Source organism: Geotrypetes seraphini, chromosome 7, assembly GCF_902459505.1.
Source record: "Geotrypetes seraphini chromosome 7, aGeoSer1.1, whole genome shotgun sequence".
Taxonomy (NCBI): Eukaryota; Metazoa; Chordata; class Amphibia; order Gymnophiona; family Dermophiidae; genus Geotrypetes; species Geotrypetes seraphini.
The window spans coordinates 64,626,537-64,640,094 of NC_047090.1; the positions used below are offsets into that span (position 1 = coordinate 64,626,537).

Below are 13,558 nucleotides of genomic sequence, written 5' to 3' on the forward strand. Positions count from 1 at the left end.
CAAGGCGAGGAGACCAAAATAGTGAAATGTCTTCCAGGATCCTCAGCTACCAGGAGTTCCAGGCAAATACAGACTATAATTAAAGAAGAAACTAAGGATTTTAACACATGTTGTTATCCATCTTGGAACAAATGACCTGGCCAACAACTCCAAACTTGCAGCACAGAAAGCTTTTCGGGAGCTTGGTGAGAGCGTGAAACCTTTTGTAAAGACTTTAGCTTTTTCTGAAATACTGCCTGCATATGGAAAGGGAGAACAAAGAGTGAAAAACACAGAGGACTTTAATAGATGGCTCAAAGCCTGGTGTCATCAAGAAGACTTCAGGTACATAGGAGGATGGGGAAATACATGGAAGGACAAGAAGCTATATTGCACTGATGGGCTACATATTACTACAGCAGGAAAAAGAAACCTTGCAGAGAAATTTAGACAATATTTTTCTAGGCATTTAAACTAGAAGGTGGAGGTGGTGTATGTACGAAGGACAATTATAGAGACCACCCCCGGCAAAAGAAAAGATGTGATAGTAGTAAAGACTGCAACATAAACAATATCAGCAACTCATTTCTTAGTATTGCAACGGAAAGTGAAACGAAACAAAAATCCATACGAAAAAGGAGATTATCGATGAAAAATAGCTGGAAAGCGATGACCACAAATGCTCGCAGTCTAAGCAACAAAGTTCATGATCTGCAAGCCCTGATGTTAGAGGCAGATCTAGATATTGTCGCTATCACAGAGACATGGTTCAGTGAATCACATGGATGGGATGCAAACATACCGGGATATAATCTTTTTAGGAAGTACAGAGATGTACTCTATGTAAAGATCAATATCCAAGCGACCGAAATGCAAGGGACCTGGGAAGAGGAAGAAGCGATATGGATTGCTCTGAAAAGAGAAGATGGAACTTCTATCTATGTGGGTGTAGTCTACAGACCTCCGACTCAATCGCAGCAAATTGATAAGGATCTTATTGTGGATATCCAAAAGTTTGGAAGGAAAGAGGAGGTTCTGCTGTTGGGAGATTTCAACCTGCCAGATGCGGACTGGAATGTTCCGTCTGCAGAATCGGAAAGAAGTAGGGAGATTGTGGATGCCTTTCAAGAGGCTCTGCTCAGACAAATGGTGACGGGACCCACAAGGGAAAAAGCAATATTGGATCTGGTCTTCACAAATGGAGAGAGTATCTCTAATGTTCGAGTGGGTGCTCACCTGGGAAGTAGCGATCATCAAACAGTTTGGTTTGATATAACGGCTAAAGTGGAGAGCGGCCACACGATACTTAAAGTCCTAGATTTCAAACGTATGGATTTTAATGCAATGGGAGAGTACCCGAAGAAAGAGCTGTTAGGATGGGAGGACATAAGAGAAGTGGAAAGACAGTAGTCTAAGCTGAAAGGAGCGATAAAAATGGCTACGGACCTTTAGAAACATAGAAAGATGACGGCAGATAAGGGCTACAGCCCATCAAGTCTGCCCATACCACCTTTATGTGAAGAAAATCAATAAAAACAAGAGAAAAAGGAAGCCGATATGGTTCTCCAACCTAGTGGCTGAGAAAATAAAGGCGAAAGAGTTGGCGTTCGTAAAATATAAAAAAAAACCAAGAAGAGGAGAGCAGAAAGGACTACAGGGTGAAACTGAAAGAAACCAAGAAAGAGATACGTTTGGCGAAAGCACAGGCGGAAGAACAAATGGCTAAAAAAGTAAAAAAGAGAGACAAAATTTTTTTCAGATATATTAGTGAAAGGAGGAAGATGAAAAATGGAATTGCTAGGCTAAAAGATGCTGGGAACCAATATGTGGAGAGTGATGAGGAGAAAGCAAATGTGCTAAACAAATACTTCTGTTCTGTGTTCACAGAAGAAAATCCTGGAGAAGGTCCGAGATTGTCTAGCAAAGTTACACGAGAAAATGGAGTAGATTCTGCGCCGTTCACGGAGGAGAGTGTTTATGAGCAACTTGAAAAACTGAAGATGGACAAAGCAATGGGACCAGACGGGATCCATCCCAGGATACTAAGGGAGCTCAGAGAGGTTCTGGCGAGTCTTATTAAAGACTTGTTCAACAAATCTATGGGGATTGGAGGAGAGCGGATGTGGTCCCTATTCATAAAAGTGGTCACAGGGATGAAGCAGGAAACTACAGGCCGGTGAGCCTCACTTTAGTTGTTGGAAAAATAATGGAAGTGTTGCTGAAAGAAAGGATAGTGTACTTCCTTGAATCTAATGGGTTACAGGATCCGAGGCAACATGGCTTTACAAAAGGTAAATCGTGCCAAACGAACCTGATTGAATTTTTTGATTGGGTAACCAGAGAGCTGGATCAAGGACATATGCTAGATGTAATTTACTTGGATTTCAGCAAAGCCTTTGATACAGTTCCTCACAGGAGGCTGTTGAACAAACTTGAAGGATTGAAGTTAGGATCCAAAGTGGTGAACTGGGTCAGAAACTGGCTGTCGGAGAGAGGCCCAGAGGGTGGTGGTTAATGGAAGTCGCTCGAAGGAAGGAAAGGTGAGTAGTGGAGTCCCTCAGGGATAGGTGCTGGGGCCAATCCTGTTCAATATGTTTGTGAGTGACATTGCTGAAGGGTTAGAAGGAAAAGTGTGCCTTTTTGCAGATGATACCAAGATTTGTAACAGAGTAGACACCGAAGAGGGAGTGGAAAATATGAAAAAGGATCTGCAAAAGTTAGAGGAATAGTCTAATGCCTGGCAACTAAAATTCAATGCAAAGAAATGTAGAGTAATGCATTTAGGGATTAATAATAGGAAGAAACCGTATATGTTGGGAGGAGAGAAGCTAATATGCACGGATGGGGAGAGGGACCTTGGGGTGATAGTGTCCGAAGATCTAAAGGCGAAAAAACAGTGTGACAAGGCAGTGGCTGCTTCCAGAAGGATGCTGGGCTGTATAAAGAGAGGCGTAGTCAGTAGAAGGAAGAAGGTGTTGATGCCCCTGTACAAGTCATTGGTAAGGCCCCACTTGGAGTATTGAGTTCAGTTTTGGAGACCGTATCTGGCGAAGGACGTAAGGAGACTTGAGGCGGTCCAGAGGAGGGTGACGAAAATGATAGGAGGCTTGCGCCAGAAGACGTATGAGGAGAGACTGGAAGCCCTGAATATGTATACCCTAGAGGAAAGGAGAGACAGGGGAGATATGATTTAGACGTTCAAATACTTGAAGGGTATTAACGTAGAACAAAATCTTTTCCAGAGGAAGGAAAATGGTAAAACCAGAGGACATAATTTGAGGTTGAGGGGTGGTAGATTCAGGGGCAATGTTAGGAAATTCTACTTTACGGAGAGGGTAGTGGATGCCTGGAATGCGCTCCCGAGAGAGGTGGTGGAGAGTAAAACTGTGACTGAGTTCAAAGAAGCGTGGGATGAACACAGAGGATTTAGAATCAGAAAATAATATTAAATATTGAACTAAGGCCAGTACTGGGCAGACTTGCACGGTCTGTGTCTGTATATGGCCATTGGGTGGAGGATGGGCCGGGGAGGGCTTCAATGGCTGGGAGAGTGTAGATGGGCTGGAATAAGTCTTAACAGAGATTTCGGCAGTTGGAACCCAAGCACAGTACTGGGTAAAGCTTTGGATTCTTGCCCAGAAATAGCTAAGAAGAAAAAATAAAAAAAATAAAAAAAATTTAAATTGAATCAGGTTGGGCAGACTGGATGGACCATTCGGGTCTTTATCTGCCGTCATCTACTATGTTACTATGTTCTTGAGACAGGTCTCGTTTATCGAGGCATCAAGACTCTTCGAAACCACCAACTCCTTTGTCGAGGAGATCTGTTGTACAGCCTCACAATTCTCGTCAGTCGAGTTCTTCTCCTGCGAGGTTTTCTTCCCATTCCAGAAGTGGGTCATCTTTGCCTATGGACTCAGATCTCAGGTATCAATACTCCAGAGAGGCTTCACCTTCGTTCTCTGCTGTGAGAGATACATCGAGGGGTTCCCATTCACTTTCTTCTCAACGGGGTCATACCTCTTCAGATCCGCTGTCCTTTACCAAGTTTCTATGCCAAATGAGTAATGATCTTTTTTAAAACATTTTTTAAAATCATTTTCAAACTTATATCAAGCATAATAACTTGTAGAGAAAGAAGTTAAACATAAGAACAAATTCCATCAAGATTGACATTACAACTAACAAAAAAGAAAAAAGACATATATATGTTTAACTTTACTCAAGTCCTACAAAAGGACCCAAGATTAATAAAATGTGAGAAAATTAAGTAAATAGTCAAAGATATAAAGCTGTAGGGCTGAGAGCTAATGCCTAAATTAATCTAAAGAGCTAATGATGTTCTTCCTCCAAACGGGATAATGCCAAGAAGTTAGTTAACTGAAAAGGTTCAAAGAAAACATTCTTAATTTCATGGTGATACACTATACACTTACATTCCCATTCATCCAGCCTCTCGCCAGTTTCTCAGATTTTGGATGGGAAATCATCATTTTCAATACACAGTGCTACCCATTGGCCTGGCATCATCTCCCAGAGTTTTCACCAAGTGCCTAGTAGTTGTAGCAGCAGCTCTGCGCAACCATGATCTTCAGATTTTCCCGTTCCTGGATGATTGGCTCATCAAAGATTCCACATCTCAGGGGGTTATTGTAGCGACCCAACGGACTATTTGGTTCCTCCAAAGTTTAGGGCTCGAAATAAACTTTCCAAAATCCCAACTACAGCCCTCTCAGACTCTACAGTTCATTGGAGTTGTACTGGACACTGTGCAACTCAGAGCATTCCTTCCTCAACAACATCAGGATGCTCTCATTTAACTTTGTCAACAAGTGTCATCTCTTACTTCACTTTCATCGAGACACATGATGGTTCTGCAGCCCATAAAGTTAGAGCCATGGCGGCATCTGTAGCTTTCCTTAGATCTACTCCTATTGAGGAAATCTGCAAAGCTGCCACTTGGTCCTCGGTTCATATATTCATCTCTGACCACTTTGGCCAGGCAGTATTACAAAATTTATTCTTCTGAATTGCTAACACTCCCACCATCCCATTCTGGTTAGCTTGGAGGTCAATCATATGTTGAGAATATGCTGCCTGCTTGTCCTGGGATAAAGCACAGTTACTTACCATAACAGGTGTTAGCCAGGGACAGCAGGCAGATATTCTCACAACCCACTCACCACCTCCCCTGTTTGGCTTCTTAGCTAGTTATCTGAACTGAGGAGATGCATGCCCTACCTTGGGTGGGAAGGCACTTGTGCATGCACGGTGTGGCAGTCGCAAACTTTATTAAAGTTCTTCAAGCAAGTCTGCTTGTGAAGCTGTCCGCATCCGTGGATGACGTCACCCATATGTTGAGAATATCTGCCTGCTGCCCCTGGATAACACCTGTTACGGTAAGCAACTGAGCTTTCTAGACACAACTGAATCTAAAGCATTTCTACCACACCAGAGACTTGAGAATCTGACTCACATCTGTCAACAGGTCTCCTTTCTTCAATACCTCATGGGGCACGTCAGATGATGCGTCTTCTAGGTTACATGGCTTCCACAGTTCATGCATCTCCATTTGTTCATCTGCATCTCAGGGTGCCTTGGCAAACTCTCTTGACCCAGTGGCCATAAACCAACGATCCATTATCCCATCGAATACAGGTAACCTCACCACTTCGCCAGTCCCCTCAATGGTGGGTATCACCAACCAATCTCTTCAGAGGCCTTCTCTTCCATACTCCAAAACATCAAAAGATATTAACAACAGATACTTCCATGCTAGGTTGGGGAGCCCATCTTGATGGTCTCCTTACTCAGGGCAGATGGAATCTCCAATAGAAATCTCTCCACATCAATCTGAAACGCTCTGCCTTCTCAATCAAGTAATACTTATTTGAACCAATAACCAAGTAGCCATGTACATGAACAAACAAGGGGGTACAAGGTCTCGTCCCCTTTGTCAAGAAGTGATGAAGATTTGGTCCTGGGTGATTCCGTGCAACATATTCCTCAAAGCAGTTTATCTCGCAGGGAAACAGAATGTCCTAGCAGATGGGCAGACTCCTACAACCTCATGAGTGGTCACTCAACTCAGCTGTGTTGCGACAAATATTTATAGTTTGAGGGACTCCAGAAGTGGATCTTTTTGCTTCCCAGTCTGCTGTTCCAGAATTTGCACTGATAGACTGTGTCCTTCGCCAGATACGGTCTCCAAAACTAAACACAATACTCCAAATGGGCCTTCACCAAACGACCTGTACAGGGGGGTGGCAAGTCAAATGCGCGCAAGACAATTGCGTGCAGACAACTGTGCGCTACGACAATTGCGCTCAAGACAACTGAGCGCAACAACAACTGTGTGCAAGACAAATTGTGCGGAACGACAATTCAGCGCAGCACAAAATGGGGGAGCGCGCCACAAAAGGCCATTTGTCTGCGTGCATATGTTTTGCGCGCATCTGACTATGAACCGTACAGGGGCAGCAACACCTTCGTTCTACTGTTTATGCCTCTCTTTATACAGCCCAGCATTCTTTTGACAGCAGCTACCGCCTTGTCGCACTGTTTTTTCACCTTTAGATCTTCGGACACTATCACCCCAAGGTCCCACTTGTCTTCTCCCATCGGTTCTGGATTACCTCTTACACCTTTTGGATGATGGTTTCAGTCAGAGTTCACCTCAGTGCTATTACAGCTTTTCATACACTTCTGGATAAAAAGTCATTATCAGTACAGCCTCTAGTTTCTAGATTCATGAAGAGCCTTTTACATACTAAACCACCAATCAAGCCTTTTTCAGTTGCTTGGGATCTTAACGTTATACTTTCAACTCTGATGAAGTCTCCCTTTGAACCACATGCAACTTCATCACTCAAGCATCTCACTTGGAAAGTGGTCATCTTAGTCTGCATCACATCTGCACGCCAAGTCGGTGAACTTCAAGTACTTGTTTCGGACCCAGTTTTCTAATATGATAGAATGGTTCTTTGCACTCATCCCAAATTCCTCTCAAACTTTGTCTCAGAATTTCATCTGAACCAAGTCTAATTCTCCCTGTCTTTTTTCCAAGACCATATTCTCATCCTGGTGAAGCTCTTGCTTATTATTTGGAAGTGCACCAAAACTTGCAGAATTTCCACTCGGCTGTTTCTCTCATTTGATCCAAACAGACTTTGAGCTCCTGTCACCAAGAAAACCATCTCCTCATGGTTGGTGGATTGTATCTCATTTTGCTATACTCGGACTAGGCTGTCGCTGGAAGGTCAGGTCACAGCACAATAAAGTAAGGGCAATTGCAACTTCAGTAGCTAAGCAGCTAGTCCTGCTCTTGGGTGTTTAGGAATAATGACAATTGCACAGATCTTTTCCAATTGGTTATTTTTTATTAGCTTTAACAGGATTCAACTTTTAAAAGGTAATTTGTGCAAGGAGTCATTTCAGACGCGCAAAATATGGCATTTCTGGCAACGGACTCGACTCTGTACTAGTTTGTGCATTCATATATACCTTACATGACATCCCTTCACTAACATCTAACTGGTCAAAAATATTTGATTCCATATAAGGCTTGTTTCTATTCCTTCATATGGGGGCATGTCACAAAAGTATTGCTAAAAATTACATTCTTATACCAAGCTTACATGATTTATAAAGAAAAATACAAAAACAAATATTGGAATATACTCACAAAAGATAATACATACACATAGCGTTAAGCCCTTTCTGTTAAAGTCAGCCTTCATCTCTGCTAGCAGCATGTGCTAAAAAGTCAGCCTGCATCTCTGCTAGCAGCATGTGCTGAAAAGTCTTTGTTCCCAGTCAGAACAGAAGAAGGAGGGGCTACTCCCCCCCCGAGTTCCACAAACTCCGATTTTGCCTATGTAGTCTTTTAATACATTTTCAAAGTAAAATATATATTCTAATCTACAGTTGTTACCTGAAGCTACATAAGTAAATTCCTAGTTTTAATGATTTACTAAAATTTACTAAAACTTAATTCTGGATCTATACAATACACATGTGTATCCAATTAGTGTTTCATGCTGCAAAATCAGGGCCTCTTGGAATGTATAGTTTTGTTTCCTACAGTAAGGCAACCAGGACAAAGGCCAACCCCTGTCTGCCTATAAATTCCCTGGGGATCTCCCTAGACCGGACTGGACACACATTTAAACAATGAAACCTTATGAAACTTAAGCTATGACATCTGGAGTAAATTTTCTTTGTCGCTTATCAATCATACTAATGTCCTAAGCTGCATTCCTTCGCCTTCAAGCACATAGCACATGTGGGTTTTTTTTTTAAAATCAATATGATACAGGTCTTTTCCCCTTTGTCTTTTGGTTCTGTACCCAGTTTATCCAATTTTCTGGTTTTATATACATATGTATATCCACTAATAACACATGCTCACCTGCTCTTGGATTAGGTTCCTATCTATCAACAGCTTTTTCTAACTAGTGAATCCTATGCAATGCGAGAAAGCGTAATGGCTGAATTTAGATTTCATGTTTGCTCGTTTCACCAAAATACCTGTACATATTAATAAGCTGTCCCCCCCCCTTTCAGGCTCATTTAAGGCAAAGAACCACTTCATAGCCCATCTGCATTGCGGATATCTGTAAAGCAGCCACCTGGTCTTCAGTTCATACATTCACATCCCACTATGGTTTGGACAGTCATTCCAGAAAGGCCAAGCAGTTCTACAGAATTAATTTTCCATTTAGATGCCAACTTCCCTACAACCCTTTTGATTTCGCAAGGCTCAAAATCATCTTGGCAGCTAGGGAATCCCACATGTGAGAATATGCTTCCTGCTTGTCCTAGGACAGTATATCACAAACTGTGTGCCTCCTAAGATTTCTGGTGTGCCGCTACACGTTGGCAAGGAGGAGAGTCGTCCAAGCTGGCTGCCTGCTTACTGGATGTGCCTCTTGCAGCAAATGGCACATCTCGTATGAAGTCATCCGGCGCAGTTGACTCTCCTCCTGGCCAGCATCTCCCCTCTACTTCCTGCACCTCCTGGATTCCTGTAACGGCGTGGTCGCAGCCAGAAGGGCCTCTGTGCATGTGTGAACGTTGGCACGTGATGCCATCGCATCGACTTCCGGGTGCCTTCTGGCCGGGGCACTAAATTTAGTGTGCTGCCGGCCGGAAAAGTTTGTGTGACACTGACCTATGATAAAGCACAGTTACTTACTTGTAAGGCAAATATTCTCAGAACACTCCCACCTCACCTAGTTGGCTTTTTAGCATTTTTACTGAACTGATGGTTCTATGAGCTGATGTCAGGTGGGAAGGCACCGGCACATGCATGGTATGGGCAGACTTGAGACTTTTTTGTCTTTTAAAGTAACTACACTTTTGCACTGTCCGTACCGGGCTCCGTGGATGACATCACCCACATGTGAGAATATCTGCCTGTTGTCCTCAGATAACACCTGTTACAGGTAAGTAACTGTGCTTTATGGGTCTGGGTCCTTCTCTCTGTAGTTCACTAGCCCACCCAGCAGGCTATTTAATCTTTTAATTGGCAGATGGTGAAATGGCTGTTTTACGTAACTTGATGTTGAATGAGAGCAACAGTGCCAAGTAAATAGGCATTTCGAGATGCAGATCTCCCATAAGAACCATAGAAGAAACATGTTGCTTCTGAGCAACAATGCCAACCTTTGTGATGTTCTAATAAAATTTTTCATAGCTGATGCTGCTGTTCTAGACACAGGCAAGTACTGTTTCATTCAAATAGGGGGGTAGGATGGGGTTAATGACCACAGGGAATGTGGGGGTGGGTGTCATAATTTAATCCCTTCAGTGGTCATCTGGTCAGTTTGGGTACCTTTTTGGCACTTACATGTTTTTAAAACAAGACTAGCTCAGAACGTTTAAGCTCCATCCAGGATGTCTTGGGAAAGGTTCAATTACCACCACAAAATGTCCAAGTCTGAACACACCTAAAGCCTGCCCAAGTCCACCCAGAATTCGCCCTATATAGTATACTGTATATCAGGGGTCTCAAAGTCCCTCCTTGAGGGCTGCAATCCAGTCGGGATTTCAGGATTTCCCCAATGAATATGCATGAGATCTATGTTCATGCACTGCTTTCAATGCATATTCATTGGGGAAATCCTGAAAATCCAACTGGATTGCGGCCCTCAAGAAGGGACTTTGAGATCCCTGCTGTATATGGTAATTGAATGTGTGAATAGAGGATATGCTTAAATGACTGCTTTCTCCAAACAATTAGGAAATAAATTTGAAAATGTGGGGACACATTTTAATTTTATTGGACAAACATGTTTCTGGCCTGGAATCTCAGGTTGCAACCCTATGGGCTTCTACTGTTCTGTTGTTAAGGATTTTCAGGTTTTGTATTTTAAGTTGGAGATGTTAGAGAATGGCCATATATCTTGCAATTTTTATTGAATTTTCCATCTATATATTTATCTTCTGAGGTACTATTTAGAAAGTATCTCTGGGAGTAACTGTTGCAGTTGTCTGGGTTTTGCCGCATCTGGGCATGTAGAACTGACAATTTAAGTCATCATGTTGTGGCTTTCTTCAGGGTGTGCTTTGAGGTCTGCAGTTTGTCTTTATATATAGTGGCTTTTCAAACCTGATTGGCTGGGACTTGAGGTGATTGAGGCAGGAAAATCCGTTGGTCAAGAATTTGGGCTTGAAAGACAATCATGATGCCAGCCGCAGAAGCCTAAAAGAACATATCTAAGGGAGGTTTTATTGTTGTTCAGGTCAGAAACTATATCCTTGAAAAATTATTACTTGCCTTTTGAGAACTCCAGAATAGCAAGGAATGTATCAGTTATAGTTACATCTGAAATGGTTTAGCTGCTTTCCTAGAAGACTCAAGATATTATTACTGACAGATCATTCTATTGGTGACTTTTGTAAATGAAAGTGATAAATCACTTGTTATGAAAACATATTTTGATAAGAAAGGAGTTAATTTTTGTGGTGGAAAAATTAATTTGTTTCCTAATATGTTCAATGCCATTCAACTAAGGGTAAGGCTGCCTTGGCATTGAAACCTAGAACAGTGGCACTGGGCGCTACATTTTTCTTATTTACCCTTGTAAATATCTTGTCACTTAACAGGGGAAGGAATATTTGTTTAGGGATTCTTTTCAATCAGGTTTCCTTAAAGGTCATGAGAAACATAGGAGTTGTATAATATATGTCATTTTATTATTAGTGGGTTAGGCAAAATTTTGTCTGAATCTAATCCTGTTTTCTTTTTAAATAGTTGTATTTAGTTGATGTTTGCTTGTAGGTATTCTTTTTCCTTATGGAATTGTTATGCTGAATGGATGAGTTTGTTTTTGTTTTGGAAATCCTATCTTGTTTCTATGTGATGGAAATGTATTGATAAATTTAATAAAAAGAAAAAAAGACTGTTTTTTTAATAATTTCCTGGATCACTTCTGGAACTCTTTTTAAGAAATTGGTGTTATATTGGCCACCTTGCAGTTCTTGGGGCCCATTCTGGATTTGAAAGAAAAATTGCGAATTACTAACAATAATTCTGCAGATTAATTTTTCAGTTCTTTCAGTACTCAGGGCTATATACTAGAGAATGACATGGAGGAAAAATGTTGTCTTTGTTTCCGCCCTATCCCTGCAAACTCTGTCCCTGTCCCCATGAGCTTGGTCCCCATCCCCCCCCATCCTCGCATGCTCAGTTCCTGCCCTGTCCCTGCAAACCATCTGATCCCATCCATACAAGCCTCGAATAGTTTTATACTGAACACAGCTGCAATACTACTTTATCCTAAAGCAAAAAAAAAGAAAAATACTTTTTTTTCTACCTTTGTTGTTTGGTTTCTGCTTTCCTCATCTTCTCGTCATTCTCTTCCTGCCATCCACTGTCTGCCATCCACTGTCTGCCTTCTCTCTGCCTCTTCCTTATGGCATCATTCTGCTCTATTTCTATTCCTCTATAAGAAACTGTATGTCTCTCCCTTCCATCTCTCCCTCCCCCCCCACAATATTTGTCTGGTACCCATCTTCTTCCCTCCGCTCCCCCCATGGTCTGGCATCTTTGTCTTCTTCCCTTCCATCTCAACTTTTCTCAGGTGGTTTTTAGCATCTCCTCCTTTCCTCCCTTCAGATCTGGTATCGTCTCCTCTCCCACCCCAAAGCTCTGATATCTCTCCCTTATCCTTACTTTTCTGCCCTTCCTTCACAATTTGTTTTCTACCTCTTGTCTACTCACTTTCCACTCCTCAATTTCCCTTTCATTGTGTCTACCTATAGCTTGCCAACTCTTTCCCTCACCCCTTCCAGTATCTCACTAAATATATCCTCTTACCCCAATCCAGCATGTGCTGTTTTACTTTATCTCCTCCTTCCATCTAGTATGTGCTCCCCTCTCTCTCTCCTTCCCACTTCCCTTATGCATCTGTTCCACTTTCTATCCTCCTCACTTTCCTTTAGAGTCTTCTTCCCTCTATTTCCTACCCACTAACATGCAGCGTCTTCTCCCCTCTTCCCCTCTCTCCACTTCCTTCCAGCGTGTTCCCCTCTCTCTCTCCTACCCGTTTTCATGCATTGTGTCAAAGAAGTTTGAAGCAGCTGCAAGTGACTTGTTGAAAGGTTCGTACTGCTAGAAAATGAAAATCGCCATTAAGGTGAGGGGAAGGGAGGGTGGGAGATGCTCAGATGGCGGTGATCAGAAGGAAGGAGGGAGGGGGCTGCTGGACCGTGTGTGTTCCCTCACTTAACTGCGGAGACAAGGCCATTCACCGCTCCACTTTTTTTCTGTTACCATTTCGGCAGGTTACCTGTGGCTAGCCGCGGTTAACAGCCACTGTGTCATTCTCTAATGTATATCATCCAGTTGAAGGGACATGCTATTCTTCAATTTATCCTATTATATCTTCCTGTGTTAAGAGATTTCTATCACTGACTCATCTGAATCAAATATCATTTCTTGGTAAAGATTGAAGCAAAGAATTCATTAAATCTCTCCGCTATGGCTTTGTCTTCCCTGAACGCCCTTTTTACCCTTCAGTCATCTAGAGATCCAACTGATTCTTGACGTGTGTTTTTGAAGAGCAACAATTTGAATGTCTGTGAGCTATAATTATTGTCTGCAAAAACTGCTGGCTACCAGTACCTTACAGGGCTGAATTTAAAACATTATATGTGATTCTCAAGGTCCTTAGATAAATGGGCCACAATACTTAAAAAATGTAACCCTTTACACACCTTTGAGATCTCTAAGGTTCTCTCAAGGAGCATCATTATCTTTACCCTCATCAAAAGAAATTGTAAGATGTGGTACCTGCCAGCGATTCTTCTCAGGAGTAGCCTTCACACTTTAGAATTTAATCCCAGAGGGGCTACATCTAACTTAAGTCTACCTCTACTTCAGGAAGCAGGTGAAAGCCTGACTCTTCTCCCAAGCCTTTAATACATAGGATGAGTGACTATACACTCATTTTGCACCTGGACTAGCTTTCTACACACACTGCAGCTTAGATCAGATCTTTATATCTTCTTTAACTACAAAGAACTTGCCTTGTTTAGCAACCCATCTATTTATCCCAACATACATCAGACCCCA

At 42.2% G+C, this 13,558-nt stretch overlaps 1 protein-coding gene across 3 annotated transcripts in view; it reads left to right on the plus strand.

The window, feature by feature from the left end:
• ARFGAP3 (ADP ribosylation factor GTPase activating protein 3) overlaps positions 1-13,558 on the plus strand; it is a 325,192-nt gene that overhangs the window by 73,715 nt on the left and 237,919 nt on the right. The window lies entirely within an intron of this gene.